General features: G+C 34.1%; 1 protein-coding gene across 2 annotated transcripts in view; it reads left to right on the forward strand.

Moving 5' to 3' along the window:
- Positions 1-27,026, forward strand: part of CSMD1 (CUB and Sushi multiple domains 1) — a 1,104,383-nt gene that overhangs the window by 769,267 nt on the left and 308,090 nt on the right. The window lies entirely within an intron of this gene.

A 27,026-nucleotide genomic window follows, 5' to 3' on the forward strand; every position in this document is an offset into this window, starting at 1 on the left:
ATTCTAACGGTTTGGGGAGTTTTTTTCCCAATGTTGCACATTTGTCAAGAAGAAATGTACTGTTTCCACCTGAGTGTATCATGTGGTGTATAAAAGATGATATACATAAATATACATTTAAACACATCACTATAATAACCTTTGTGCATGAAAACATTTTTTATAATTTGCTACAATCTTCTTATAACGAAAAGCTATATGTCATGGAGAAATCCAAAGTGCTACATGAAATTTCCCATCTGATAAAATTATCATGTCAAGAAAATCTGACTTTGATCAAATAAAACAATTCCAAGATTAAATCTTAACTTGTTCTGGATCACCCCTTCTTTAGCAATTGATGTCTATTTTCTTTCACCTTCCATTTAATGGACTTTACTGGTTTAGAGAGGAATTTTGTTTGTTTGTTTGTTTGTTTTTGTTTTTTATCAATGGTAATTGTACCATGTAATGTAGAACTCTAGCTTATTTTCAGAGCCCTCTGGGTGTTCATGTTCAGAAGCTTTAATCAATGTTAATGTTACAATATACAGAATTGATCTTTAGAGGCTAATGACATTTGACGTTCTCTTCGTGATTATCAGTTGTAAATTGTTTAAGGGGTTAATATAGCTACATGAAGCTGTTTACACATTTCTGCTCTCAAAGATCATCTCTTTGCACCTTTGGTTGTGTCCCAGAGCTATAGTAACTCCTGTATTGGGTTAAAAGAAGCAGATGTGAGTTAAGAGCTGTGGAGTAACTCAGCATGTGCCCAGAGAGGGAGCCACAGCACAAGCTCCCACCTTAGGAAAGGGGAGGTGGTGAAGAAGCTTCTTTTCCTGGACATAGAAAAACATTTAATTTCTTCCAATTGTCTTACTGAGAAGAAGGAAAATGGAGCATAAAACATTGCAGGTAGTTTGCGATTTAGACATTAAAATCATGAGGGGGTCATCATGCCTTCTGAGTTTTCCATGCCTTTCGAAAAAGGAATTACCTGTTAGTCTGATCATCCCTTTTTCCAGATGGCAGTTAATTAGGATGAGATTTCCCAGCATGGTTTTCCTCATCTTCCCCATAGGTGGTAACTTTATCATTATGACAAAAGGCAATATTTTTAACCTAGTGAAGAGTTTAATAATTTAAGTAAGTTATCACTGGAACATAATTTACTTATTAATCTTTCTGAAATATGCATAAGCAAAGATATCACCTGTGCACCGTGGTAAAGCATTCAGAATTAAGTGAGGCATAAACAGAGGCCATAAACATTGGGAACGAGATGTAGGTGGCTCTTGTTAGTATGAAAGATTAAAAGGGAGACCAGCTAATTACAGTAGAAACTCTTCTTCCTGCATAAGGAGGAAGACATCTTAGGAGTTCATTCATCACTAATCAGACCTTATTTCAAATTTGCTATTGAAATGGGCAGAAGAAGATGACAGATCACATAGGGCATGGGAAGTTTGAAGCTATGGAAGTAAGAAATTTACATTTTTTCTGAATTTTATCAAGACTCTTATTTTTCTGTTATGGCTGTTCTGTTTTGCAAGGTGCAGGACCTCTGTTGTTATGGAGTTCACAGACTGTAAATGGAGAATTTCTTTCATGCAGATTTTAGCTTCTCTGAAGAAGTCATTCTTCTAAGCAACATTCTCTGTATTTAATTTTCATCATAAGTACCTGGCAACAAAGTACAAGTCAAGAAGATAAAAAGTCTAATTTATTTCTTCAGTCAAAATTCAGAATTTTCTAGAAGTCAAATCTAGGGATTTTAAATACAACTGAAAAACACATTGTGCGTTTAACACCTTTCTTGAGTTCACCTGGAGATCTTGCAGAAACTTGCATCTGCAGAGCATAAGCAGAATCTGAGAGTGTAGCAAAACAAGAGAGAGAGATATAGGACGAGATCCCATTATTGTCTCCTGTTGTCCTAAGAAAATAAATTAGACTTTATTTAGATTAGCATTAGTAGTGCAAAACAGTTGGTGCTAGGGGCCTGAGGTCCATCCAAAGTGTATACTTCAGTGATTTTACTGTAGCCTAGTTTTAATCTGCTTTAGACTGAATGCCTGTTACTGGCTGGAGAACACCTTCCCACTTCAGGTGAAAGAACTCAATTTATCTGCTCTGAGATTGATCTATGATGCAAACCAAAGCAGAGGAAGAGGTAATGAGTGGAGATTGTTTCAGAAGTGTACTCTTGATCAAAGCCTTAATGTGAATGTATTTTTAATCTTCTGGTACAACTATCATAACCGTAGAGAAGGCTGACAGTTGCAGGATCAAATTGGGTCTGTGGATAAACAAATGGAAGTTCAAAAAAATCCTTTAAGATTTTGTTTTATCTTCATGAAATTCAGACGCAAATCCCACCGAACAGAGTAGTCTGAGAAGCTGCCTTGCCCAGGACGTTGCCTACAATGAATATATTCTTGCTCCCCAGTAGTTGTTTGGTGGCTGGTTCGTTGGTTGGTTGGTTTTTTCCAAGGCAAAGGCGGCCCTCATGCAGAGTATGCACACCGGCAGCGTGTCTGTCATGTTTTCATTCAATCTTTCATGCAGTTAATATAATTCTTAGTACTGTTTGGTGTTATCAGACTGTCAAATTAACAGCATCCCGAAATATCATTCTTTTTAATGGTAGCTTAGATATTTTGAAACATTTTCATGTCTGTGTTGTTTTTCTCTGCAGTGGGTGGGTTTAGGTGGGGTTTTTTACCTTCCCTGATTTTACACAGACTTACTAGTAGATTATATTTGCCTCATGGCATCTCTCAGAAGAAGCTGTTGCAATTCTATGTGTAAAATTCTATATGCTTACAAATGACTTTTTTTCACATATTATCCGATCATTGACTCTTTAGTATCAGAAGCGTTTCTGCTTTTACCTAATCTAAAAGGAAAACATGTAGTGTTTGGGTTTTTCGATGTCAAACAATATATTCAGTTTTTGTTCTAGATAAACTATCTTCTATAAAGGCTATTTAAATTTAAAATAATAATCTAGTAAATAGACTAATAACCACTTCCACTTAAAGTGAGCAATGGGATTCTGATATTTCCAAGGTAAATGTTCAGCTACTCCACAAAACACTCTACTACTGCAGAAAATTATTGCTGATTCCACTTGTTCATTCTGCACAGTTTTTTTCCATCAAAAGCAAATGAACGTATGAGACTGGTACAGTTTTGCACGTGAGATCCAATATATAGTTTACCAATGCATTCAGCTGGTTGTCTCTTATGAAGATGGACTATCTGGACGTCATTAATTTAAAGAGTAAATATATAGTTAGATATCTGGGGGCAGTCTCAAGCCTCAGTTGCTCAACAGAGAAATCTCTAGTTTCTTTTCGTATTAAGGTCTTGTGCTTTCCCTCCACTTGTGAATCCAGAAAGGCATAGGTTCCCATAGATGCTGTTCTATCTGCCAGACCCCAGTTATGTCTCTGGTACCTTAAGCTATCTCAATTAGCACTAGTGACTTAATTGTGTGTACGTTACTGAGCCCTCAATGCCTAAGCTTCAGAAGAAGACAGAAATTCAGTTTAGCCTGAAGCAGACACCTGGCTGCCAGTCAGATGAATAACGCTTCTGGCAATATTTACTGCAATGAGAAACACCTAAAGCACCTTTAGACACAAACAGGTAAACATCTACACTTTGGTGTTTCAGAGCTCATTCCAGCTACTTCACCATAGGCTTCTAATACCATTTCAGATGGCTTAAGTAATCCTTCCTGGCCTTCAGCTGTTGCTTCAGAAAATTGTGAACCTCTCACTATCTTCATGCAATGTGTGAATTTTGCCTTATACTTTCAAATGACACTACCCAACTATTTAGATTTATACTGAATTCCATCCTTGGTACTGATTTCTGCAACAAGCTTATTTTTGCTGTAAACATTTTCTTTTTTTTTTTTCCTATAAAAATGAGGTAGATGTGTTGCGTGTTTCTAGGTTCTGTGCAATCCTTTGAATTTGATCAGTATTCAGGCAATTGAGAAACCCTTGTTTGGTCATTTTTGTTTGCTTGTTTCCTTTAGTCACTTTGAGTCCTGTGGATATGCCGAGTATATCTTGATTGCTGTTTCAAAAATATTCACCTAAGAATTTTCTTATAGAGCTCTATGACCTCATAAGCTTTGAAACATTTGTATTGGGCCTCTGTTGGTAACAATCCTTGTTTTCAGTGTGCTTACTTTCAATTCATGTGTTTGGTTTTGGCGTTTTTTTGTTTCTTTGTTTTTTTAAATTTTAATTAGGCCAATCAAAATACAATTCCTGAATTGGACCTGCAGTAATGTGGTAAAATAATGGGGGAGGTGGTATCTTTATTACAGTACTAGCTTTATGGTAATTTAGTATAATCAATTGCAATGTGATAAACTTTATAATCTAGTGAGTCAGGGCTTGGACTAGATGACTTCCAGAGGTTGCTTACAACCTAAATGATTCTCTGATTAGAAAAGTGATTTCAACATTGGGAATATTTTATGTATTCATATATGTATTTCACAAATTTATCAGGTACTAGACATTCATTTAAATTCCTACAGACATAAGAATTATAAGCTTATTACTTATCTTTTTGGCGCTTTATGTTTGACAGTGTGATTACAGACAATTTTAAAGAATTTACAACTTTTCATTTAAGCCCTGTATAATCCTAAATATGATTCCTAAAGGTATTGGATTATACAAACAGAACTTTACAAAAGAAGGGCCAAAAAGGTATTTTTATACATGTTTTAAAAAATGCTTTACGGTAAAAATATGGCATTCTGCAGGAAATTTAACGCTTACCTGTGAATATGTCACTACACTGGGTTTGCCATTAGAATTTGAACTATAATGTGCCTGGGCTTCTTGTTCAAACAGTTAAGAAATGTGTGTTTAAAAATCAAGAGTATCTTTTAAGATCCTAATTTTTTTTTTTTTTTTAGAAAGCCGTTATAGTAGTAGTTAAATTATCTTATCTTCCAAAATCCAAAGAATAACAGGTTGGATTCTCTTCAAAACTATATGACAGCTTTAACAGATATGAGTAATACTTAGATATATAAGTATTTAATTATTGTCTTCAACTTTTATTTTCAATTCACTTTTGCACAGTTTCATCATAGAGGCATCAAAGACTTGTGCAGTATTTTTTAACCCCTATAGTGTTGTTCCAGGTATAGCTACATGTCAGTTTGAAGCATAATTAACTCAGTTCACCTTAGAGAAATACTCTTCCTTCTTATTCTTCTTGAATTAGACAGATGAAATTTGCATTAGTAGATACGCAGTAAGAGCTTTCAAAAAATTACATCAGTGATACTACATTATTGTTATTATTGTTATTATCATTATTATTATTACTGTGTTGTTTATAGAGTTCTATGGGTGCTAGCAGCTAAAAACTGTCAAAATTATACCTTTTTTTTTTTTTTTTTCCGCTGCTCTGCATGCATCAGAATTCAGACAGCCTGTAGTTGTTTCACAAATTAATCTTTTAAATTCTAAAAACCTGGGGAAATCTGAAGGTTTTGCTTCCTGGTAGTAATCTGAATCCTTGTGCCTTCACCTGAGGCAGAAAACTGATCAGTCTATATATGCCTTGTAATTCATTGGATTTACTTTCTATTGGCAATTATAGAGTGGTATGGTCTGAATTAGATACAATGAAACAGGGAAACAGCAAAAAGATACTGTATTAAAGAAATCAATGTTTTGAATGTCAATAACTGAAGTACAACATTTCTGGTGCTGTGGGAAAATGCTAGTATTACAGTCCAAAGGTCTCTGATGATGCATAATGGGCAGAATTAATCACCACAAGCCATTTTCTGAGACTTTCCACATATTAATATTTGCCCTTGGTTCACGTTTTTAAATTATCTTTGCAATCAAAGAAAGAAAAATGTTTTTAATAAAAAGGGAGCGGTGCTGTTCACTACAGAAACATTGAGACAATACAACAAATGTTTTGATATTACCACTTCTGAATAGTGATTTATAATAATGGACAATTTGTAAGAATAGAAAGAAAATTGATATATGCTTGCACTATGATCTTCTAGATCATACAGAATATATTGGAAAAATAAGAAATGTTTTATGCAATCATTTCACACTTTTTTCTCTGTGTTATATATTCCTGTGATGTATCTTCCTTAGAAAAAAATGTTTAATTTAAATAAAAAACCCTGAACATCAGTATCAAAATGACAAAATTAGTCTTTTGTGCAGCTACCAGATGGTCACCAGACTCAAATATATTCTTCATACAAAGTAATATGCAAAATCCCTAGGGAATTAATGTGCTAGTAAAGCTTCTATTGAAATCATTAGAATAAATCTAACTCTCTAAACCTAGATATAACCTTTTTATGGAGGCTCAGTATATCCGTAGATCTAATTCAAGCAGTTTTTATTTAGCTAATAAAAATGTCTACCAAATAGACAGTGATAGTGATAAAGAGAGCATAAAATAGTTTGAAAATTACATTAGAGATCCACATTTAGAATTAATAACATTAGAGTAGTCTCAAATGTATTTATTTTTTAGTATTGTTATCTAGATTTGTAATTCATAAAGATCCTTGTGTTTTTCTTTTCAAAAGTGATTAATAGGCAGGCATATAAGCAGAAGAAATCTTCTTTATTATGTCACATCTATATTTTAGAATGTTTCTTGAAAAAGTTGCTGCATGTAAAAATACCGTTTCCTGTGATACAAAAGCAAACGTTGAAGTCTGAGTTGGCATCAAGCATATTTTCTTCATTTCACTCAGTTTTACTGACAACTTCTGTTTCTTATCAACAGGCAAAAGAGAGTGGCACAATAAGATCTTGGGCATGTTATTGGAAGGTATTAAGTACTGTCTTTAGACACAAGCTAACTGGGTTAAAGCAAACAAAAACAGTAGTAGTAGTAGAAGCAAAACAAAAATAACTTGACATTAACAATCTCTTCTATTTATGCTCTTTATTTTTCTACTAGTTTCTTTCTAGTGAGGATCAGTGAGTAAATGGTTATTTGCTCTTACCAATGAGATATACATGTTTAGAGTTTCTTTATTCATTTATTCAGACTTTAAAAAGATACCAAGTGTACTCATTTACCAAGACCCATTAGTACTTGCTAGAAATCAGATACCTGTTCTGTTTTACCTTTTTCAGAGGTAAACATGGCATACTTCTAATTTGATTTTGTCCAGCTTTAAACATAATTATTTTCGTCAGGCTTCAATTTTTATTTTTTTTTTTAATTTTGTTTGATAAAGCATAGAGATTGCTGTATGCACAAACTCTTACCTTTGCCAAAGCTTTTATACTAACTTTTATACTAGCTTTTCAGCTAAGGGAGCTCGTACGTGTTTTGCAGAGCAGAACTACTGAACTGTAAAAAAATAAAAATCTGAAAGTGCTTTGTGCTCAGATTCCTGGTTACCTGTGGCTACAGAACAAAAACTAAAAATCTCATTATCTGCCAAATCTCAGCTTTGCATGATACTTCTATTCCTATTAATATCTATCACTTTTCAACACATACCTACTAGCCAAGCTGTTCAAATATTGAAGAGGACAAAAGTGCTTCCAAATGAAATTTTACAGATGTCTCATTTTTAGTCCAACGCCATTGCATTGGTGACATAACAGCCAAGCTACCTTGTCATGCTCAGTTTCATTCTTCACATGTCAAAGGGCATTGAAGTCCAGGTAGACAATATCCACTGCTCTTCCCTCATCTGCCAGGCCAGTTCCTTCATCGCAGAAATTCATCAAGTTGGTCAAGCATGATTTCCTCTTTGTGACTCCATGATGGCTATGTCTGATGACTTTCTTGTCCTTCATGTGCCTGGAAGTGGTTTCCAGGTTTAATTGCTCCATCATGACCTAACTGGACAAAACCTTTCCCACTCTGACTGGAATCCCTTGTTGACTGCTTTGAACCACAAACCACAGGCTTGACTATTGAGCTGTGAAGATCCCTTCCAACCTGAATTATTTTGTGATTCTAAGAAGAAACTTGAGTCACAAAACAAGCCTGTAATGAAACCAGGACAACTAAAAGTCTGTCAGTCAGATAACACTGTGATTCTACCTGCTTATGTAATTTCATAGAATTATTCTTGTTTGTTTGCTTTTTCACTACACTCTATCTCAGCAGATGGAGTTATCGTTGATAAATTTTATAAAGACAGAAGTTTTAAGTGTAGACCCTCTGAGTGTGTTGTAACTCAGAGATACTACTTTATAATCTATCAGCAGGAATACAATCAGATGTGAAGTACAAATTATTTGTTAATCAATGTTAATCATGCAAGTTCAAAATAATTTAAGTCTGATTTGGCCTTGCGCCTTTTTTTTTTTTTTAATGTATCATAGCCTCATTACAATTAAAGCTAATTTGTCCTTAAAAGGTGTGAATAAAAGTCACACTTTCAGTCACACTATCTGTATTGTTCACTTCACTGCCCTGTGAGAAAGGGATCACGCTCCACTGAACTTGCATCCAAAACAAGGTGCCATCTTTTAGGTAACAGTGGAATGGAACTTCCACACAAATTTATGGGATGGTGCTGAGTCCCTCAAACATCCACCTCACCCCAAACTCACCAACCTTTCATCATTGTTTTATTAATTTGGTTGTTTTCTCTTTATGGCTAGATATTTTATGCAGCTTAGCCAATGCATCCTATCTTGTTGTTGCTGAAAACCCAAGCTGTATGCTGACATGATTCCTACTTTTCTTTCACTTGTATCGCTAAGAACTAAATAATTTCAACTATAAATATTAACATTTTTTGCAGGAAATAGTCTCTAGTTTGCTGATATCTTGAAGATTCAGCTGAAAAATTGACACAGCTTTGCAGAGGTCCCCTAAATGTTGATTAAAGAGGAAAAAAGTCTGTTGCAGACTATTATGTACGCTTTATTGTGATGCCTCACTTATTCAGAGAGGTGACTGATGATGTGTGTTCAGCTTGTGCTCTATTATGACAACCAGATCCTCTTCTAAAGAGCTCTCTGTTATGACAACCAGATCCTCTTCTAAAGAGCTGTTACCTGACTAGCTGTCACTCAGTAACTGAGCAGTGTATTACACCTTTCTACATCACAGAATCGCAGAATCTTCTAGGTTGGAAGGGACCTTAAAGATCATCTTGTCCAACCGTCAACCTAACTAACAAAAATAGACACCCGCACAACAAACAAGAAGCATAATCACTAAACCACACCTCCCAGCACTACATCAACCTGTCTTTTGAACACCTCCAGTGATGGTGGTGTACTGCCCTATTTAATGATACTTTTCTGGTTTATACTGCCCTATTTAATGATACTTTTCTGGTTCTTTGTTGTGGTTTTTGTTGTGTTTTTTTTTCTAAAGGCTATCTCTTCAATTCATCAAGATGACTTTGCTTCCTATACCGGTCTACCAGAGTACTTACAGTCTTTCCCAGTGTAGAAGCTTAAATATCAGACTTGCTGTTTCAACACAGAGTTTGTTTAAAAAAAATGCCCATGAACAGAATTGTAAAAATCTCTATCCTTTAAATCTGAAGTTGAAAACATTAACTGCTTAAGCTGTCCAACCAGCTCTGACCCTATCCCATAACATTTTAAGTTAGGCAGTGTTTTCCAGGGTTTCCTATGAGGCTTTTCTATGTTGATGAGCCTTACTAATATCAAAAGCCTTAAAGTCAAGATTCATGGCTGTTCTATTGCATCTCTTTTACTTTGTGAGGTTTGAGGACCAGAGTTACATGAAGTATTCAGGATGTTTTTATGCAGTAGCAAAGTGATATTCTCTCTTTTATTTCCATCTGCTTCTCTCTTAATTTATAGTTTATTTTACTTTTGACTGTATTAAATGCTCAGATTAAACTTTAGCAACATTATCTTTCATGATGCCAAGGTGTTACCCTTATTTATCAGTTCAGAGCATCATCATTTTATGTGTGAAGTTGGAATTATTTATGTCTTCTGCATCATTTAATATTTATCTCTATCAAATTTCATCTGCTAGTCACTCCATGTTTCTTTATTTTTTTTCACGTGTTTTTTCGAACTTGTCTGTACTATTTTGAAAGAGATCTCTGGCATTAATAAACTTTCTCACTCTACTGGTCGTAGAATCATAGAATGGGTATTGCCATTCTTCAGAATGTGGAGTTGTCGAACATGACAGCTCATTCCAGAACTCTGCTGGTGACTTTCTGTCGGTGATGGAACTAATAGTTTCGTACATTTCTAGTTTCTGGTTTTTTAAGAAATTTTTTGTCTGTGAAAGACCTTTTGTGCCATGGCTACCTAATTTCTGCATGAAGTTGGTGACAGACGTTGGGAAAAGCCCTTGAAAAGTCATCTCTGGGGAAACAATGTAAATAACCTTTCAATAACTCCAAAAGTTTCCTAAAGAATAGTATTTTACAAAAGCCGTGGTAACTTTTCCCAGGCTTACTATCACTGTTCACTAATTTTGTTCTTTACTTCCTTGGCTAGCACAGAATATTAGATGCACAAATCTGTGTTTTCCTAGATCATTTTTGAAATTCCTTTTAAAAATTAGAATCCTCTGGGCCTCATGTACCAAAGCAGTGTTAAAGAAAAATGTTAGACACCACTTTTCCTTGGTCAGGTATTTCAGGATTTTGCCTTCCTTAAATCTTAGTCACTTGCTATTTTTCATTTTCGTCTACTTGTTCCGTAGTCACAGTCATCTCTAGCCATATGATAATGACTTTTGAACTTGTTCTTCTCTTTATCCTGTCTCCTGGGGCTTAATATGGCAAGGGTTTGACAGTTACTTGACCGCAGATGTAAACTTCAAGCTAAAAAATGTGGATTGCCTACAGAGGGAAAGGGAGACCAAGCAAACGCAGCTCTTTTTCTTGTAAACAAATGACTTGTCCAGGCAGGAGCCCTCAATGTATAGCTGGCTGTTGCAGTCACTCTCTACCCCTCTTTCCCTTACCTTCTGACTCTTCTTTCCATTCAAAATCAGACTGGCCTAACATCTTGAAGAGAAATAGCAGAAGACATCTTTGCACTGGAACTAGTGGCTCGTGACTTCAAGATGCACTCTGTTATGCATCTTACTGTGTGATCCATGTTTTTTCCAGAGCTCTATTTAAAAGGCCGGATAAGCCAGGCTCGCATTCACCCCCAGAAACTTCCAGTGCATTGCAAAGGCAGCAGTTTCTATGGTGACTGTTCTCAGGTGCTGATGGGAAAGGTAGTTGATAAGCCCACATTAACGTTAAAAATATTGAAATCTTCTATTTATAGTTTTGAGCTCAAGTGGTGATATTAGACAGTATTGTTTCAACTGTTCAGAGAGAGGGCCTGACTTTCAGTGTCAAAGGAGTGTGCTGTCATACAGAGATGAAACCAGTCCTTTATTATCATCTCCTTTTGGATCTGGCTAAGGAGCACTGTCAGTTCAAGGTCCTTCCTTTTGCTTTATGTGTCCTCATGGGGATGTTAACTATGATTGACAGTCATCTCATATGCAGAATAAAGTCAGTTTTTCTTAACTCATTGATTGATTGGTATTTAAATGTACAAGGAAAAAAACTTTTCATTATCCAATAAGATGCAATTTATGTTTAAGCATCCAGAACTCACAGCTGGAGACTGATACGTTAGATGTCACTCCAACATAAGCCATAACGGAGCAACTTTTGATCCTTTAGCAATGACAGCTTTTCTTCCTTGAACAGATTCCAACCTAATTATTTTAATTCTCTGGTTTATGTTTCACAATCACAATAGCGAAGCTCAGCCTGTCTGTTCAGATCTCACTTAAACACTGATGATGTTCCGTAAACCTTCAGAGACTTTTGAAGCATCTTTACTCAGTCCTTCTTCAGCAGGCAAGGTACAGTTCCTTTAGTTGCAGTACCCTTGTCATTATGATCATGAAACTTAAGAAGATGCTTTTTCACTTTCTTCTCACCTCAGAAGTCAATTCCTTCAGGAAGTGCTTGTGGACAGCTGGTTACAGGAAAAGAGGAACCTGCATCTCAAAGGGCTAGATCTTATAGCCCCTTCTAAAGTGTGCAGGGGATTCCAGAATTTTAGCTGAAATTTTCGTGGAATTTTTGTTCTTTAAATATCTGTGAGACTGTCCAGATCCTTTCTACATTATATTTTTAAATGCACCCAAGTTACCTCCTTGAGGCTGTGTCTATGTTTCAGTATAACTCTTGAGGCTCTCAGTTCTCCACATGCCTGAAGATAATTCTTTTATTTTCACAGAGATGCATGTTTCAAGAAATCATCCTTTTTATTCAGGTCTAGTATTAAAAGCTCGTATGGGTCATTCTCATATCAAAACTGACAGTCAAAGCAATAGCAACCGAAACTTGCTGTGAGTTCCTTGCTTTGTATCCTTCTGCTGTAGATAGACTGCCCTCTGCCAGTTACCTTTGTATCCTGCTGTAGATAGACTGCCCTCTGCCAGTTACCGTGACCTTGAGATATGTCTGTGTATCCAGATGGCTGTCATTCTGACTGGCAGCCATTCTGCCATCCATATATTCATAAAACAGCAGGAAATTAATAGAAGCTTGTAAAGATGATATACGATCCTACATCTATGGATTACATGAAGATATCCAAGACCCATCACCACCTAACTAGGTTGTACAAAAGGGTTTCTTGGAATTGCCTATAGTATTAACATGCATGTGGGTTATAATAAAACAAAACCAAAAACCAACCACCCCAAAACCAAACAAAAAGAGGTTAGCAGGTAATAGCTAGAGATACTTGAGACAAGTAATCCATAGCTGTACTCATTTATCTGCTAAGTTTTTCTTTTCTCTCAGCATCCTCGTTACAGTTCCTTGATATAGGTTTCAGCAGAGGGTAAAGGAAACAGTATCGCCTTTAGAAAAAATACATTTCTTCAGGTGGCTAGGTGTATGACTTCATTCTCAACAAGCTATTTCTTAAGTAAATCTTGCCATAAACTTTACCACGCCAGAAGTATCACTCTCAGGGAAGAGTTCTCCATTTTATGCCCTGTGTGAGTCTGTCTGCTCAAATTATGATGTGACTGTTGTAATGTAGACTTCTTCGCAGCACAAATTTAGAAAAGGCAACCAGCTAATTTCTCTGATTATTAGGCATATTAAGGATCTACAAATATAGTATTTTCTGGTATTTTATATATATGTATATCAGGTATTTTCTGATCCTGGCCTAATTTTCCAGTCAAGTCTATTAGAAGCACTTCAGTTCTGTAGGCTGAAAATTGTAAAGAAAGTTAAAACTTTAAATGAACCATGTGCATAATTAAAGAATATAGTTTGTATGCAGTGTGACATTAAATGGTAAGCTAAGTAAATACAAAAAGACAGACATGAAATCTGATGGAGTTTTAAAAAAGAATTGTATGTGTTAGAATAGCAAATCCCATTAACAGACATAGTTATTTTTGGCGAAATAATCAGTAGTTAAGTAATCAGTTATTAGATGGCTAACTGCATAAAATTGGATCACTTCACATCTGACATCTATTGGGACTGAAACCAAAAAGAGGACACTCTGTCTCCAGCTAGACTTAAAACACAAAAAGGAACTAATGATGTTTTGATAATTTAAATTTTTTAGCTAATATCTTCATAACCAAACTGCACTTTGCGTCTAGCAATATTCACTAATAATTGCTTGCACTTGGTAATGCCAATACTTTGGTTTCATGAGCATTGCACAGGTGGGTGGTACAGAGAAGAGAAAAAGCAAGAAAACTGAAGATATAATAAAGCAAAGGCCTTTTAGAAATGGTGGTTTGTTGTTTGTTGGTTTTTTTTAGAATATTTGTTTATCATATGCTGCAAATATGTTTTTAAATGCCTAAAGTCTTTAAGAAATAAACAGACTCATTATTAAAAGGAATGAAATAAAAGTATTCTGACTTAGGATGCAAAGAGAAGGATGTGATAAGCCTTTCAATAAGTGCAAAAGGAATATGAACAAATTAAATCCAAAGAGGCTAAGTAATATGTGACTTCAGTTTTTGTTTCAAATATAGTAGAAATGTTATTGATTTATATTTGCAACCTCCAGAAAAACAGAAGCAGAAGTCTATTAGGATGTCAGCTTCTTGATAGCTTACAATAGATATTTGATCAAAAATTTTATTATCAGCTCATATTGCATGCAAAATTTGCTTGCGGCGGCATAAATGATGTAGGTTTATATTATAAGCAGACATGGCACTTTTCATTATAAAGGGTTGCTTCACAAGGTAAACTAAATCTCTACTTTTAGTTCATATATTTCTTCCAACTTTTCATGCATTTTGAAATCCAAATCATAAATTATACAGATCAAGGATCATGAATACAAAATGAGTTTATATGTATGTGTAAATGTAAATTAAAAAAAAGAAATTTGAGTTGCCCCTACTGAGAGTGGAGAAATTAATATTTTCAGAGAGTAAGTTTGTAAATGAAAAAATCAGATACTGAAAGTTAGTTTCTGTTCCCAAATGTTTTCAGGTATGGCATAGCTAGCCGTGATGTTTCTGGTTAAAGCTCCTCTCATTCTCAGAACGCTATAGATCATGTTCCAAAATACATGCTGTGCAATTCTGCTGTCTCATGTATACATAAGCTCTATGATAGTAACGAGCGAAAGCATATTTATATCCAGTCTGAATTAAGCTTTTTAAAAGTACACCTAGCAGTGTCTTTGTTAAGACAGACGAAAGAGGAAAAACAGTTTTGTGACCAAGTAAAACATATATTTTGGAGATCCAAGACCAGTTTACAGTTCTCACATCAGATCAAAGAATGATCTTTTGTAACTCTGTTTTGAATATATAGATAACAGGGGCTTTTGCTATAAAAATGGTACTAGGATGTTACAACTATTGATATTTGTAGAAGACTGTAAGCTCCTTCTGCTATAGAAATGTAAGTAGTCATCACCTTTAATCACAGTACCATGGAAATAATAGTAAAGGTTGAGCAATATATATCAGAGAAATGCAACATAATTTAGCTGCTAAGGCTGAGTCTACTGTTATTTTTAGGACTCTTGATTGCAATATTGTAATGCAGCAAAAAGAAATCAAATTCTTGTTCATGTGCTAAGAGGAAGCACACAATATATATAAGTAAAGCCAAGAATTAATTGTTAGTATAATGGAAATCTTAATAGTTTAATTCAAGAAACATTAGTAGTCTACACCTAATTATTGCAGAAGGAGTAAAATTGCAGTTAGAGTACTTGTCCACAGAAGTCTCAATAGTAGTTATAATAACAATAGCTCTAATATTATTAAAATTGTAACATAGTTCTTAGTTTCTGTCTCTTGAGGTTATATTCACAATTCCATTGTTCCTCTGAGTCTTAAAACCAGTAGTTTTTGATTGCTGGAGAGGTTAATACCATAAGTTGTAAGTCTCTCTGCAGTCTTTCATTGGCATGAATATGATGATGATGATGATATTTCTGCTTTCTTCTTGCTCCCCTAAGCCCCACCACGTATAATTTTTATGTTTGCTAACACACTTTTACACCTTTACCTTTCTTTTTTGATCTTCAGCTACAGATCACATTGGATCTAAATTTATTATATATAGTATGCTTTATGTATATTAGATACTGGGGGTTTTTTTCTGCCTTCATTACCCCTATATATGGGTAGGTAAAGCTATTGTGTTTGATGATATTAATTAATTGTATTCTGCAGGCCAAAATTGCTTTCTGCTATGTGTATCTGGCAATCTGCTATTTTTAATAGTATACTCTTTCAGTGTATAGATGTCAAGCAAGCACTGAGGCGGTCTGCCCAAGAGGTCATTGTTAGATCTCAGTGGGAATGAGCAGGGATGTGTTATTCAAGGCCTGAACATTCACAGTTGAAATCCAATTACATCTCCACAATGAGTTTGGTTCCTGGCTGCTTTACACCTTTTCATCTACAGTTACACTTGTTTTAACAGGTCTCTAATCGTTTACGCCTTAAGTGACTGTCATGCATTTCACCATGGGTTTCTTTCAGCTCATCCTAAGTGTCATTCTCTTCCGAGATGGAGATGACCTGTATTTTTCATCAAAAGGTGTAATTATGGTGCATCTTGGGCAGAGCAGGAAACTGGGTCGTTGTTCTTGTTGCTCTCTGTATCAGATTTCAGTCAGAAAAGAACTGTGAGATGTTGCATAATTAGAAAAAGTTGGGAAGCCCAATGCTGTAATTGAATTTCCTTTCATTGTCGCACTGAATTCCTAAAGAAAAATTTGCAGATCCCACAGAATCAAGCTCAAGCAGATAGATTTTACTTTATTTTTTTTTTATTTTTTCCTTCTTGTTCACAGCAGGCAAACATGACTTTTTTAAATTGTCCACAGTTTTTCAGCAACTGGGGAGGAGCAGATAAAATTTAATCACTGAAATTTTGCATAATGTCATACGCAGTAGCACAAAACTCTGGTGATATATGATTGCATGGCTTACAGTTTTTCAGATGGCTTTGATTTCTTTATTTGTTTAAATTTTTAAGTATGTTCTGGTACATCTGACTTCATAATTTTTCTCTTAATTTGGTTTTGTAAAGTTTTGAGATTTCAGGTGACTGAATTCATTGTACCGTCAAGGAAAAACATTTTGTGACATAGAAACAGATAAGTGAAAAGTTATTTGTAATTGATAGCATGTGAGTGAAACATCAGAAGATCTAAGCATGTTTTGGCTTGCTCTTTTCCATTTTGCTTCATAGAACACAAATTATTTTTATAGAAATAGCATTTATATGGGGGAGACAACCTTTTGTTTCACATAGTGAAGCAATCATATACTTTAATTTATACTTAAAATACCTATTTAATGAAGAAAGAAAACATAATGAAATTAATTTCACAGTTCTAATTTTCAAAATCATAATTACAAAGAGATTGTTTCACTATAAAGCAACCTGTGTAACCTGATAAAATGTTGAACAAATATCATCTTCCTGACACTAATTATTACAGAACCTTTCCCTTTTTGAATTTTACTTTAAAGGTACATAAGACATTGTGCCTGGAGTATTTTCTCTTAGATAAGCAAAGCTTTAAGATACTGCACTCCTATTAATTCCTGCGCATAGCAGCATTGGACATTTAGGAATATCCTTCCCTGAAGAGGGGAAGTGGAGAGGGAGCTGCTGATCTCTTCTCCTTGGTATCCACTGGCAGGATGCATGGGAATGATTCAAATCTCTCATGTGAGGATCAGTCTAGACATTAGGAAACTTTTCTTTACCAAGAGGATGGTCAAATAGTGGAACAGGCTTCCTAGAGAGGTGGTGGATGCTCCAAGCCTGTCAGTATTTAAGAGGCATTTGAACAATGCCGTCAATAATATATTTTAACTTTGGTCAGCCCTGAATTGGTCAGGCATTTATACTCGATGATCATTGTAGGTCCCCTCCCATTCCTGATAACAAAGGCCATATTACATGCATTGCTGTAAGTTCTTGTCTTCATGTTTGACATGAAAGCTACCAGTACATTATTAAACATAAAAGATGTCAGAGGACAATATTTATTATGCTTTAAAATATATTGTTTCCATTGATATTGATAATTATTTTATTATTTTTATTTCAGGTTATAAAGACTTAATACCTTTTCTTGGTCAAGTATTAGAACATAGTTCTAGCCTTCAGGGACATTTTGTGTTCTGCTTTTATTATGAAGTGCTGGAATATAGTTTTATCATGTTTTCTCAAGCTCTCTGATACAATGCTTTTATTGTTGTTCAAGATAGATGAGTTTCAGTGAAGACTAAACCTGAAAATGATTTATCCAAATCGGTGCCCCCCCAACTGTATTACAGTCTCATTCTGCAGCTCTATGAGATAATATAATGCCGGTGTCAAAATTTATGCTAAATATAATAAATGCCTATGATGCTTATACTATGGGGAATATTCTACAGTATTTTGATATATTGCATTTTTACACTTATTTTCATAAACACATGGAAATTATGGTAATAAAATATGGGAATGTATTATTGTCATCTTCCTTACAATATTTTTTCTAGGTTACATAGACATGTAAGTCAAATTTGCATTGTTCTCATATCATAAAATATACTTTACTTGGTCACTGGCCCAGATTGTGTGAAGAATGTTTTACACTGTATTGAAGTTTCTAGCCAATATCTTCATGTTTCTAGATAAATAAGAATTTAAACATTAAAGCCATTAAGCACACATCTTTGGAAGCAAGCTAACTTATTTAAAACTGGTCTAAAAGTTTTTCAAAATTATCTGTAAATACATTCTTTCTTTTATTTTATTGACAGCACATTTTGCTACTAAGTAAAATTAAAATTGTTTTTGTGGATTAAGTTGTTTTGTAAGTTACACACTATGATTTAAAAGTAAGTCACATAGTAATGCAGAGGGAAAACTGCAGCTACCCTTTTCCACTATTCTCTTTACATTTTAATGGAGTTTTTACAGAATCTCCTCATTGTATATTCATTACAGATGATGCCTAAGCAAATTGACAGAATCTGTTCTGTTTACCCATATATAATTTGATTTAGATCCAAATAATGGTTTGTGCCCCAATGTGTTCTTACAGGGCACTATTACCTGCATATTTAAGCAGATTGCTCTATGGTTTTGAGACTAATGACCAGATATTATCTTTGCTGATTCTGTTGTCATTTTTTACCAATATAGGTCAAGAGTAACTCCTAATAGATACAAAGTTGTAAAATCAAGGTAGATGATATAAGAATCAAGCCTGTAATCCTTAAAGTCAATCATATTTACCATTTTGGCTTAACACAGATAAATTTCATGGCATGGAATGGCGCAGGGTGAAAAGAAATATATTAATTATTACTGAGATGTGCGAAACATTTCCAACATAAGTATAGGATTTGAGAAACTACATTCAGGTGTGGGAAAATAGCTGAGATAGGTAGACTTTTATTACCAAAACTGTCAGATATGCAATTAGGTTTTGCATTGTGCTTCTTATTTTTTTTTGAAATTTAAACTATGAGAAACGTTGCTAAGCAAGGCTCAAAATTCATGTGCTGTCATAATTCCTATGACTTTCGGGAGAAATTATTTTGTTTTCCCACTGTGATCACTCATAGACTATTAATATTTAATATAGTTAAAGGCAAATACCTTAATAAGTAATATTATTAAAACCAATTTTAATGTTTCAACTTACAATGTTAAGAAAACTCTCCTATGTGGTTGTGGTGGGTAGACCTTGGGTGGCTGCTAAGTGCCCACCAAGCTGCTCTTCCTCATCAGGACAGGGAGAAAAAATAAGATTAAAAAGCTTATGCGTCAAGTTAAAGACAGGGAGATTTCTCACCTATTACCCTCACAGGCAAAATAGACTCAGCTTGAGGACAATTAAATTGTTGCCAATTAAAAATAGAGAAGGATGGTGAGGAAAAAAGGATAAAACCTTTTTCTCAGCCTTGATTTTTCTACATTCTATGGCAGGAAGCGGTGAAGGCAAGTGGGGAATGTAGGCTGCAAACAGCTCCTCTCTGCCACTTCTTCCTCACACTTTTCCCATGCTCCAGTGCAGAATCCCTCTCAGGGGGTGCAGTCCTTCATAAACTGCTCAAATGTGGGTCCTTCCCCAGTTTGGTGTCACATGCTGACATTCTTACTACTGCCTAGACTCTAGGTAGTTCAAATCAATATGAAAATCCTCAAGTATTCTGTTTAGTTCAACAGGGGTAGAATTTCAGCCTTGAATTTTGGTTTGCTAGAGTAATATAGGGAATTATAGAGAAAACAATTTGCTTCTTATTTCAAAAGTGCACTTGGGCCAAAAATCCATGTAGTTGTATGTTTTAAAAACAGAGTAGGAAGAAAAGTTTGGGGGGAAAATGCAACTTTCAAAGTTAGTTTAAGTTAATCTGGAAATATCAATGCCAAAATTTTGTATTCATATTTTTTATTCATAATTTAAACACATGAGAGACTTATTTGCGTGTTTTTTTTATTGAGAATGAAGTTGACCTCAATATATTTAAACTTCTTTGTATTGTATAATATTATATAAAAACTCTTGAGAGTTATATAAAAGCTTGGTATTATGACAATGCAATATCCGTGTAATATTACTACACTTTTATTACATGAATATACATTCAGCCATAGTTCACTCATTTTCATCAAGTACATGGAAATTGTTGTATGTATAAAAAAATGTATAAGCAATTCGTATGCCTGAACATTTTAATTAAGAGGTTTTCTGTACGAAGAGCATCTTTATGACATAAGTCTGGACACAAGGGATACAATTCTTCTGGCCATCCTCAGGTGATTATTACTGCATGAGAAGCTCAGGTATTCAAGATGTCTATGCAAGTCTAGCAGGTATGACACAGGAACACCAATACCCTTCTGAATAGGCAGTTAGAAGTCAGGCAGTATGTAAAGGCATCTTAAATGCCAAAAAATATCTGAGCGTGGACATGTGATTTTAGCCCAAAGAAGGATAGACTATATCCTGTCGTATGGTTTGCTTTTCTTCTAAAATTTCATTTCCATAAATATGATCTTCCATTATCACAGTAACATACCTGCTTTTTCAGAGTTTCTAACTTGGCTCAGCACTGTTCAGACCTTTCTATTTCCTATTCTGAGTAGCATTGAACAGCAGTTGAACTCTGAGATTTTATACATTTCTAGCAAATTAATTCCACTGATATGTTATATTTTTTCTGATGCATTGACTTCTATAAATATTTAGACATCTCCCTGTACCTCTGGAGGCTTTCCAGTATTCACTTCAATTACCTGGTTGCACAATACAGTGTGATGCCAAGATTTGTCACCCTTCTAAGTTAAATAGTTTCTACCCTTGGAACTGGTTTGCCATAATAGCAGGAAACCAACAAGCTGAAGTCCTCTACTTCTCAGATAAAACTTATGGACCTTTCTGCTACTTTTGACAGACTGTTAGTACTGAAGGAAACTATCTTTAAAATTAATATCGTAGCTATAGAATGCATGAAATATGGGCTTTATCCAACATCATAAGCCAAAAATAACATTTGAGTTAGAAGTACTTAGTTTGGCTATGAAAATATAGATTTTTCCATAATGAATTTTTGTTTAAGGTCATGAACACAAACGCTACTTGGTTGTTTTGTTACCATTGCCTCCTGGATATTCCACTGGCTGACTCATCATTACAAAGTCATATGAATTCCGCAATTTGTCTTGTACAATGATGTTAGATTTAGGACACACGGAATTCATTAGAATTATTTTTAATATCTGCCTTTTCTGAAGGTTGAACGTTTGTCACATTTTTTCATGTTTTACATGAAGTTTAATTAAGAAGAATTAAAATTTCAGAAATTGAGGAATTACGTTGTTAAATAAGTAATTTTCAAGGATCTGATATGAATTGCCTGAAGTACTACACAACACAGTTGAGATCTAACTCTCCAGATTTCTACCTAAGGCTCTGTCTAGAGAATGATTTATGTTTGTATAAGTGGATGTACCTTCATGTAGCCCTTTATTTCTTGTGCTCTATCAAGCCACATATCTGCTTTGGATTAACTAATGGAATTAACCTCTTTTTAAAAGACTGTAGGAAGTAATACAACAGTCAAACATTGTAAACTAAGTATTTTTGTCATTGCTGTGTCTTTTCCACAAGTGGGTGCTGCTCACCATTAAAAAAAAAAAGTGCTTAAGGTGTTTTGAAAAAGATTTCTAAAGAGATAAGCACAGTTTGAATTAATTTTCATGAATGGCAAGTAAAAGTGGTAATGAATGCATGCTTTCTTGCTTTCTTTTCTAGTGTTCTGTTAAAAAAAAAAAAGTGTACAGTGTTTCTTTAAAGCTTCTACTTCCTTATTTGTTTCCTGCTGATATTCTGACAGTTGGAGCAGCAGCAGGAGCAAAAATGAAAGCGTATACTTGGCATTTTCCTTTGGCATAAAATGAGAAATAGAAGAATGTGCTACTATATCAGAGAATTGTCTTTAAAATTGTCCAAATGTTATGAATTTCAATAATTTACCGTGAACATAGGAATAATTGTCTTCTCTTGCAATTCTGCTTTTTATCAGTTTAATTTTTATTTTCTCTGTCAAACTTAAGCTGATTGATAATTCATTAAAAATATGGCTCATGTAAATTTGTGAAACATTCATTATGCGTTGGTATTTGACTCGAAAAAACCCCTTAAATGCTTTATACTAGTCTGTGTATTTAGAAATCTGTGTATATATAAAACAAAGCAAAAAAAGAAGGAATATGTCTTAATGGTAAAAATGGTAAACTGAAATTTGACATGATTTCTAGACATAATTGCTGAAAATTAACAGCTAACTTGGCAACAAGCTCCTTATCTGACTGACTAACAGATTGTGGCAGCTCTGTTAACTCAGAAATCAGCATTATGGGGTGGTTTTGTGTGTCTCCCTCTACACAAGAAACAAAACTGTGTTTAATAATGTGCTCATCGCCTTACTGTGGATGTATTTAAATTACTTAAATACATGATTAGTTATAGAACTATTTTACATAATCAACAGCTATTAGAAAAATGGCACTTCATAGTAACAAGAATTTTATTTTAATTTTTGCAGTTGATGCTGTATTTTTTTCTAATTGTAGCTTCCAACCACTCTTTTCATATATAAATTTATATATATATATGTACATGTATACATTATCAGAAAGTTTTTCCTTATAGGACTGTTGTAAGATCAGTGTCAAATCACTTCTTAACCTTTACTACATAAAAAAAATATTAAAAGATTTTTATTAAGATTACTGTTATTGTTTCCTTTACAGATCTCAAATTAACCAGCCTTAATTAACTTGCTGAGTAATGACTATGTTGGGTATGGAAAGTACATTGAATATAGAGAATTCAGAAAAGCTATGTTATCATAGGCAATCCAAAGAATGAAAAGCAATGGGGAAAAATACAATCTGTGTTTTCTTACCTGAGAAATGTTTGGGGTGTGGGGCAGGCAGCTGCTGATACTCAAACAAACTGTTGGATTTGAAACTATGCTATGTTTTTGTTCTTGTGATTACATTATTAATTTTTCTTTCCTCTGTAAAACAGCATCAACACCCTTTATTTTACATTATTACTATAATTTGCTTTATTATTACTGTTATTTGCTTTTTATCTGTATTTAATTTTTATCAGGTGTGGTTATTAAGCTCATTTTCAAGTCATTAGTGGAAAAGGCTAAAAAGAAAACAAGTTGATGAGAATGAGACCTATAAATCATTCCCTGGCTGTCCAGGGCAGTGGTTGAGGCACCATCTCTGGAGGTATTTAAAAGTTGGGTTGACATAGTGCTTAGTGACGTGGTTTAGTGCTGGGTTTTTGTCAGAGTTATGTTGATAGTTGAACTAGGTGATCTTAAAGGTCCCTTCCAACGTAGACAACTCTATGATTCTGTGATGCAACTATTGAAAAATAAGCAAATTTGTTTTTATAAGACCTTTTTAAGTAACTGCAATGGTTGGATAAAGATAGTACCTAAAGCTTTCAACTTTTCTTCAAAATAAGAAGTAGACTTATTCAGGTGTTATTTGTAAATTTACTGTCACTCAATAATAACTGGAGAAATTAAAATTTTGCAGGACAGGCCCTCCTTTTTAGCCTCAACTTTATTTTGTTTTTTGGAGGCAGCCTATTTCAACTCAGGAGTTATGAGTTATTAATTTTGCATCTTATTAATTGCAGGTGTACCTATGCCAAATATTAATAATACTGCTGTAATTAATGGTTTACCTTTTAAGAGCTTTGACGAAAAACAAATAACTTGTTTCATAAAGGAATAAGAAAAACAAAGAAATATTTTGCTGTCATTCACTTTACAAAATTCAATCTCGAGTATCAGCTACTCTTTCATTTCACTGGTTTAAGAGGAAAATTGGTTGTTAATTATCCTCTATTTAAAAAAAAATAATAAATATTTTCTAAATTCATAACATTAGCCAGAAAGCATTACAGACAATCACCAATATATTGTATATAAATTCTCTGAAACTGTCTTTTGACATTGTTCTTTAAGTGAAATAGATGCTCCAAAATCTGGTTTAAAGCTGTGCTTTAAGCATCTGCCTCATTTCTTCTAGAAATTTTCAAAAGATTTAAGAATCTGCAAGACTATAACAATATTTCCATGTTTGTGCCCGTAGCAACAGCTTCTTTTGCTTCCAAATCCATTTGAGCATGTGGTGTCTGTACAAGAAATGACAGAGTCAAAAACATTTGCATGACCCTATTACTTTCAAATTTTACATAGCAGCAGGGAGAGGATGCAAAGGAGGAAAATACCATTATAGTTGGTGCTAATATGTCAATGAAATAGGGTAACCTGTAACAGCTGCAAACAGCTTTAATCAAAAGCCTTTATAAAGAACATATTTTCTGTTTACAATTTTAAAACTTCAAATTAAGGATCTTAAGTTCTATTTTCCTGTTCTTCATATATGGTATTGTCATTTTACTGGGGCAACAAATAGTCTCATTAAGGATTTCCTCATCTTCTAAGGAGGCCCTGTTTCTTATTGTCACTTTTTTTTTTTTAATGAGACGCATTTCCACTGGCACATGAGTTTTTTGAAGTTGTTTGCTTTATCTGCTTGTAAATATGAGAGACACCTTACAGGTAGTTCTCTTTTCTCCCTCGGTTTTACAACAAAATTTACTGCTCTCACTTTTTAATTTGTATTGTATATTGAATGCATAAATTTCTAACATATTTAAGTGATAATAAAATAGGTCTTATTAGTAGTGAAATGAACATGTACACCTAGGCATTCTGAATATATCACCTTGCCATGCTCCCTACTGCTTCTTCCAGGGACAATGTCCATACAGAAATTTCTGTTAGTACACATCTGCTGCTGCTTTTCGGTTTTACTTGCTCTAGCAATTATGCCAGCAGAAATACAAAGTGTGGGAGTGGCTAAGATAAAGGAAAATTCTTCTAAGGAAAAAGTAATTATGACAGGAAATTCACTTGCAGAGCTTCCATTAGGTACCTCCTTAGGTGTCTCATATTTTTAAGCTTTGTTTTGTTTTCACAGTCTATTTAGCTGATCACAAGTAATCATTCTGAATTGCTTACAAGGGAATTTTGCCTCACACATCTCAGAAAGCAAACAGGATTATTGTTCTGTAAGAAATATAATTGATCATCCAGAAACAAATATAATAGGTTTGGAAATAATTTGTGTTTTCAGTTTTTGTTAATGAAAATTAATTCTTTATTTTAATCAGTTCAGAGTAAGCATATTTAATGCTGATGATTAGATTAGTATTACTGGGGTTTTTTTAATTGTAAAACAACATTGAATCTGGAGAAGTGTCTCAGAGCTGCTTTTCCCCACAGTATTTAAATCAATATTATTTAACCACATATGGGTATATTGTTCTTGCTGATAACGGTTCAATCCTGTTAAGGTTTTTTCCATGCTGTATTCTTACCTATAGCCATGCAAAACTGTCCTGCATTCTTTCTCAAAAATAAACTGACCAACAACCTTCCCTCCATCTAACAAATCTTAGAAATCCTTCTGATGATTGAGCATGTTATCTACAGAGGAACTAATTTTACCTGAATATGTTTATATAAGCATTATTTTCCCATAATCATCCAAACTACTCATAGAGTTAATGGAGAGAGTGACCTGTGTTCTGGGTGCCATTTTGTCCACTGACTTTAGAAGGAGCCATAATTAGACTGGTTTCTTAACGTTTGTATGGTAAAATTTAGATTTTATGAATCAGATTAAAGGAATTCAAGTTAGACCTCTTGTTTAATAACATCTAATATTTCTTCACATACAATGTATTTCGCATAAGGAAACATTTCTTGTGACATTTCCTATAAGCTTAAACAGGTCTTTAAATCTTTCATTTGTGGTTTATGTCCAATTAATTTTTTGTAACTTAATTTATTATTAAAGAGGTGAACATTCAGATTTGTTTTTAAATTGCAATGTAAGAGACTTTGTGAGTCTACCCAAATGGAGCATATTTAAATAATACATTAGCATATTTTCTCATGGAATATTCTATCAGGTTTCCTTCACACACATAAAATAAAATTTGCATTATAAGTAAGAGTCTTATATATGTAGTTATTTTTATTGCCAGAAACAACTCTGCTTTTATACGTCTACATATTTTTCTTGCTTTTCTTTGGCTTTATTAGTCTTGATTTAGTAATGAAATTTTGCCTATACTAGAAGATAGACCAGGAGCAGATGGAATTGTATATTTTATCTACAGCATATTGCCTGAAATTCTTGTGATTATTGAAATATAATGTAGATAATGCAGTACACTTCATTTCAAAATCTAGCAGGTCTGCAAAATATGCTGTAAAGAACCTGCATTAGATCACAAAATAAAACCTCTGACTTTGCCAAAAGAATTATACAGATATTTGTGTTAATGTTTGTCATAGCTATGGATTTATGGACCATTTAGCTTTTCTTCAAACCTCCCACTCTTTTACCTTTTAACGATGCTCCTGTAAATATTAACTCCACTTCAAAACATTCAAGGAGTTCTAGTCCTGGAGTGAAATCTAGCATACTTCAAAAAACATAAACATACAAATAGCAGAGATGGCAAAGCAAAGTATGAAAAACAAGACATGAATATATAGCAAGAGGTAACATATTATCTTAGATGAATGGGTATTTTACTAAAACCAGGCTTTTCCCTGGGTTACAAACTGAAAGAACATAGTTCATTGTAAGCCTTGTCTACTCCAGTAGTGTAAATTCCTTGCTGAAGTTGACAGAACTAGACTCTCTCAATCCCAATATAGAGAAATGAGATGTGCTTGCTTTCCTTTTTAATACTGAGAAACCTTAAACTACCTTGGGGTGGCTGCTGCCTTTTTCCAGGGCTAAAGTTTGGATGTGATGAATTCTGCCTTGAAGATCACATAGAAGTAAATTTAAATGGATGAAGAACATTGACTTTTTTTCATATTTTGCTGCCAAAATAGCAGCATAATATAGCTGATATAGAAAGTCC

This window comes from Calidris pugnax, unplaced genomic scaffold (genome assembly GCF_001431845.1).
Source record: "Calidris pugnax isolate Ruff unplaced genomic scaffold, ASM143184v1 scaffold141, whole genome shotgun sequence".
NCBI classification, from domain to species: Eukaryota; Metazoa; Chordata; class Aves; order Charadriiformes; family Scolopacidae; genus Calidris; species Calidris pugnax.